The following is a 6,862-nucleotide window of genomic DNA, read 5'->3' as shown; positions in this document are numbered from 1 at the left end:
TAAAACTTCGTGTCCCTTGCCTCCTGTTACCATCCGGCCTAGACGCATAGTTCGGGACCCCCTACCCGAGATCCGCCGGTTTTGACACCGACAGAGACCATCTTCATCCTACGCCTCCTACAGATTGATAAACCTTAGATCATCCACTTGAGGGAAATTTGCTACTGTCCTACAAACCTCTGCACTTGGAGGCCCAACAACGTCTACAAGAAGAAGGTTGTGTAGTAGACATCACGAATCCACCATGACGGATACTAGTGGGATGGTCCCTGCGATCGAAGGTGATCGGACGAGAGGACCATGGGTTGAACTTTAGGGCGACTGGCTCCAACACATATACATCCTTTAATGCACGCTTCCGCTCCCTCTTGGGGATGTGGGTTGCGTATATCATGTTCACCATCCGCACTTGTGGGGGGAACCTCTTCTGTCCTCCGTTGTTCGGCTGCCGGGGCTCTTCCTCATCATCGCTATGCAACCCCTTATCTTTGTTTTTGGCGTTTAACTTGCCTGCCTGCTTGAACACCCAACATTCCCTGTTGGTGTGGTTGGCTGGCTTGTCGGGGGTGCCATGTATTTGGCATGAGTGATCGAGTATACGGTCAAAACTGGACGGTCCCGGAGTGCTTCTTTTGAATGGCTTTTTCCGCTAACCGGGTTTAGAGCCTCTGAATCCGGCATTGACTGCCGTATCCTCGGTATTGTCGCTATTGATGCGGCGCTTATGTTTGTTGCGACGTGACCTGCCATTGCTATCCTTGGTATCTGAAGTACCATGGTTCTTTGATATGTTATTGCTGCGAGCCAGCCAACTGTCTTCTCCCGCGCAAAAGCGGGCCATGAGTGTCGTGAGGGCTGCCATAGATTTTGGCTTTTCCTGGCCAAGGTGCCGAGCGAGCCACTCGTCGCGGATGTTGTGCTTAAAATCTGCTAGGGCCTCTGCATCCGGACAGTCGACGATTTGATTTTTCTTTGTCAGGAACCGTGTCCAGAATTGCCTAGCCGATTCCTCTGGCTGCTGAATTATGTGGCTCAAGTCATCGGCATCTGGTGGTCGCACATAAGTGCCCTGGAAGTTGTCAAGGAATGCGGCTTCCAGATCTTCCCAACAGCCAATGGATTCTGCTGGCAGGCTGTTGAGCCAATGCCGAGCTGGTCCTTTGAGCTTGAGTGGGAGGTATTTGATGGCGTTTAGATCGTCACCGCGGGCCATGTGGATGTGCAGGAGGAAGTCCTCGATCCATACCGCAGGATCTGTTGTGCCGTCGTATGATTCGATATTTACGGGTTTGAAACCCTCTGGGATTTGGTGATCCATTACTTCGTCTGTGAAGCATATGGGGTGTGCGGCGCCTCTGTAGTGGGCTATGTCGCGACGCAGCTCGAATGAATCTTGTCCGCTGTGTCCGACCCAACCGGATTTACTTTTACTGTATCCGGTGTGACGGTTATCGTCTCACATAGTGGCGCGCCCTCGTGATCCGTAGATCGATCTTGCGTGTTTTGCTTTGTCCTCTAATACGTCTCGCAGGTCTAGCGTGTTTCCCTGTGCCCTGTCATTTTTATTTGAGTGGCGTCGGGGTGCGGGCTGCACTTTTGGCTGAAATGCCTCTCTGTCGCGGCCATGAGGTGGCCAATTAGGCGCGTCATATGTTGGAGATGTAGGTTTTAATGCTTCCTCCTCCAGTCGGGGTAGCAACCCGCGCTTTGGGTAACTCTTTGAGGGGCGTTCAAGTTCATATTCCTCGGCCAAAGGACTTCAGTCCATCTGTCAGCTAGCAAATCTTGATCAGCTTGAAGCTATTGTTGCTTTTTCTTAAGGCTCTTTGCTGTGGCTATAAACCGGCGCTTGAAGCGCTCTTGCTCGACGGGATCCTCTGGTACGACGAATTCTACATCGTCGAGGCTTGCCTCGTCTTTGGAGGGAGGCATGTAATTATCGTCCTCCGCCTCTCCATCTGCTGCTCTCTCGGGAGGGCCGGCTTCTCCATCCTCCTGCTCTACATCTTGCTGGAGGGATTTGTTGTCGTCTTCGGCACTGTCCGGAGTGCTATTATCTCCTGTGCCGGTATCACCGCTTTTGCTTTGGCGAGACTTAGAGCGGCGCCGCTGACGTCGGCGCTTGGGTTGCTTCTTGGAGGGGTCATCCTCCGCTGTCCCGTCGCCATTGCCTTCTTTGGGTGTGTCCACCATGTATATATCGTATGATGAGGTGGCTGTCCAGTGCCCTGTGGGCAGTGGTTCCTCTTCGTCTCCCGCATCATCGTCCATACCGTCGATGTATTCGGAGTCGAAGTCGAGCATGTCGGTCAAATTGTCGACAGTTGCTACTAAGTGGGTGGTGGGTGGGCGGCAAATTTCTTCGTCATCCGCATCCCAATCCTGCCGAACATAGTTCGGCCAGGACTCTCCTGACAGGGAGAGAGACCTTAATGAGTTCAGTATGTTTCCGAAGGGCGAGTGCTGAAAGATATCCGCGGAGGTGAACTCCATGATCGACGCCCAATCAGATTCGATAGGTACGGGCGCGGGCGGTTCGGAGTCCGTGGCCGGGGAAGAATCCGGCAATTTGGCATCACGACTCTCGTGAAGGGTAAGATCGATACTCGGCTCGATCGCCGTTGAGAATGCGGCCTCCATGGCGGGGTCTATCCCCCCGTCTGTGGATGGCGCCATTGGCTCCGAATTGAGGGTCGGAGCGGTTGCCAGTGCGATCTCCTGCACACTGTCCGATGGTAGAGCTAAATCATGCTCATCGTGACCGTGCGGCGTACTCGGCAGGGGCTCGAATCCGTCGAAGATCAAGTCTCCGCGGATGTCGGTCGTGTAATTTAAGTTTCCAAACCTGACCTGGTGGCCAGGGGCGTAACTCTCGATCTGCTCCAGATGGCCAAGCGAGTTGGCCCGCAGTGCGAAGCCGCCGAATACAAATATCTGTCCAGGGAGAAAAGTCTCACCCTGGACTGCATCGCTATCGATGATCGAATGAGCCGTCAAGCCTAATGGTGATGACACAGAGGAACTCTCAATGAAAGCACCAATGTCGGTGTCAAAACCGACGGATCTCGGGTAGGGGGTCCCGAACTGTGTGTCTAAGGCGGATGGTAACAGGAGGCAGGGGACACGATGTTTTACCCAGGTTCGGGCCCTCTTGATGGAGGTAAAACCCTACATCCTGCTTGATTGTTCTTGATAATATGAGTAGTACAAGAGTTGATCTACCACGAGATCGGAGAGGCTAAACCCTAGAAGCTAGCCTATGGTATGATTGTATGATGTGCTACGGACTAAAACCCTCCGGTTTATATAGACACCGGAGGGGGCTAGGGTTACACAAGGTCGGTTACAAAGGAGGAGATATACATATCCGTATTGCCTAGCTTGCCTTCCACGCCAAGTAGAGTCCCATCCGGACACGGGACGAAGTCTTCAATCTTGTATCTTCATAGTCCAACAGTACGACCAAAGGATATAGTCCGGCTGTCCGGAGACCCCCTAATCCAGGACTCCCTCAACTGGGAAGCTTGAAACAATCGAAACCTTGGGCGCTGGAGCTCGAGGTTGGAGAGGATGAGGAAAGGGTTGGCATAAAGAAGCCAGACGGGCCATAGTCCCTTTATAAAGGCAATAAATATCAAACACCTCCTCCTCGACCCTGAAACCCGCCTATTCTTAAGGAATCATGCCAACCGGACGGTTGGAATACCCACGCCCGTGTTGATGAGGATCCCGCAATAAGGGGACACAATCTCTGCTTTGATAAGATGTGCCAATGAAACCGCGTCTCGGAACATGGAACGGCGAGCAAAAAAAACGGTTCGATATAATAACCAGGTGGTGACGTGATATCACGTCACAGAAAAATTGGCAGCAGATTGTACTCGCAAAATATTGTTTCCTCTACGGTTGTGTGTGGTATTTGTTTTGCAGAGCCGGATACGCTCGTTGCGTCAAAAGACTATTTTGGAGTGTTTGGAGAAGGAACCCACCTTGCAATACCGAAGAAAATTTACGTGCCGGAAACCTCGTCATTGAAGCCTGGTTCAGGGGCTACTGAGGGAGTCCTGGATTAGGGGGTCCTCAGGCGTCCGGTACGTGGGCCGGACTGATGGACTGTGAAGATGCAAGACCGAAGACTCCCACCCGTGTCCGGATGTGACTCTCCTTGGCATGGAAGGCAAGCTTGGCATCCCAATATGAAGATTCCTTTCTCTGTAACCAACTTTGTACAACCCTAGTCCCCTCAAACCAGAGGGTTTAGTCCGTAGAGAGAGAGAACAATCATAATCAGATAGGCTAGACTTCTAGGGTTTTAGCCATTACGATCTCGTGGTAGATCAACTCTTGTAACCCCTATACTCATCAATATTAATATAGCGGGACATAGGGTTTTACCTCCATCAAGAGGGCCCGAACCTGGGTAAACATTATGTTCCCTGTCTCCTACTATCATCAACCTCAGATGCACAGCTCGGGACCCCCTACCCGAGATCCGTCGGTTTTGACACCGACACCAGGTATTTCACACCCCGTCCAGAATTTGGCCGCAGCGACTCGGATAGCAGATTCCATCCACCGCGATCAGAGGTAGGAGAAGGCCTTAGGCAAATCTGAGCGCTGCTTAAGGCGGACGAGGAGTAGAATTCAGCCATGTCCCAGTTGCGCAACATGATTCAAAGAAGATCCGCCCTAGTTGACACCGTCCAATCGGCTCACAATCTCAGTGCCCTGAAAAGAAACACAAAGTCGCCCCCGCGGCGAGATGATCGAGACCGCCTCCGAGACTAGTACTCGGAGCAAGGACATGATCAAATCACGTCACGGCGGCATCACAATGATTACCACCGCCTGTTGATATGTCTCTATCGTATCTACTTTTCCTAAAGCTTTTGCTCTTATTTTGGACTCTAATTTCCATGATTTGAATGAAACTAACCCGGACTAATGCTGTTTTCAGCAGAACTACCATGGTGTTGTTTTTGTGCAGAAATAAAAGTTCTCGGAATTGGGCGAAACTTTTTGGAGAATTATTTTGAATAAATCAAAATACTGGAACCAAGACCCACTAGAGGGGGGCAGCTGCCCACTAGGCATCAGGGTGCGCCACCCCCCTCTGGCGTGCCCTGGTGGGTAGTGGGCCCCACGAGGCTCTGCTGACCCTAATTCCAACTCTATAAATTCCTATTTTTTAGAGAGGAAGTTTCATCGCGTTTTACGATACGGAGCCGCCGCCACCTCCTGTTCTTCATCGAGTGGCCAGATCTGGAGCCCGTTCGGGGCTCCGGAGAGGGGGATCTTCGGTCTTCGTCATCACCAACCCTCCTCCATCACCAATTTCATGATGCTCACTAATAACCCACAAGTATAGGGGATCGAAACAGTTTTCGAGGGTAGAGTATTCAACCCAAATTTATAGATTTGACACAAGGGGAGCCAAAGAATATTTGAAGGTATTAGCAGCTGAGTTGTCAATTCAACCACACTTGGAGATTAATTATCTACAACAAAGTGATCAGTAGCAAAGTAGTATGATAGTTTGATAATAGTAGCAGCAGGAACGGTAACGGTAACAGTGATAGCAGTAATTTTGTAGCAAGTGCAACAGTGATGATAGCAGTAGTAACTTAGCAAGAACAATATAGATAAATTCGTAGGCATTGGATCGGTGACTCGTTGGATGATATTCATCATGAGACAGTTATAACCTGGGGCGACATAGCACTAGCTCCAGTTCATCAATATAATGTAGGCATGTATTCCGTAAATAGTCATACGTGCTTATGGAAAGAACTTGCATGACATCTTTTGTCCTACCCTCCCGTGGCAGCGGGGTCCTATTGGAAACTAAGGGATATTAAGGCCTCCTTTTAATAGAGAACCGGAACAAAGCATTAACACACAATGAATACATGAACTCCTCAAACTACGATCATCACCGGGAGTGGTCCCGGCTATTGTCACTCCGGGGTTGCCAGAGCATAACACATAGTAGGTGACTATAACTTGCAAGATCGGATCTAGAACATGGATATAATGGTGATAACATAAACGGTTCAGATCTGAAATCATGGCACCCGGGCCCAAAGTGACAAGCATTAAGCATGGCAAAGTCATATCAACATTAATCTTAGAACATAGTGGATACTAGGGATCAAGCCCTAACAAAACTAACTCGATTACATGATGAATCTCATCCAACTCCTCATCGACCAGAGAGCCTACAAAGGAATTACTCACTCCCGGTGGGGAGCATCATGGAATTGGCGATGGAGAAGGGTTGGTGATGACGAAAAACTAAGATTCGCCTCTCCGGAGCCCCAAACGAACTCCAGATATGGCCTCCCGATGAAGAACAAGAGGTGACAACGGCTACATCTCGTGGATCATGATAATTCTTTCTCCCTGATTTTTTTCCTGGGTGCGCCAGGAGAGGGGGGCGCGCCCTTGTGGGTTGTGCCCACCCAGGTGCCCCTCTCTGGTAGGTCTTGGTCCATAAATTCTTGTTTATTGTATAAAAATTCCTCGCAAAGTTTTGTACCATTCCGAGAACTTTTATTTCTGCACAAAAACAACACCATGGTAGTTCTGCTGAAAACGGCGTCAGTCCAGGGTTAGTTTCATTCAAATCATGCAAATTAGAGTCCAAAACAAGAGGAAAAGCGTTAGGAAAAGTAGGTACGTTGGAGACGTATCAACTCCCCCAAGCTTAAAACTTTGATTGTCCTCAAGCAATTCAGTTGATAAACTGAAAGTGAAAAAGAAAAACTTTTACGAACTCTTTTGGTCTTGTTTGCATAAATAAGCTTAAACAACACCCAGGTTATCAGCCAACATTATAACTAACCATGCCGACAATAAATCT

Source organism: Triticum urartu, chromosome 2 (assembly GCF_003073215.2).
Source record: "Triticum urartu cultivar G1812 chromosome 2, Tu2.1, whole genome shotgun sequence".
Taxonomy (NCBI): domain Eukaryota; kingdom Viridiplantae; phylum Streptophyta; class Magnoliopsida; order Poales; family Poaceae; genus Triticum; species Triticum urartu.
This window is presented reverse-complemented; position numbering follows the sequence as displayed.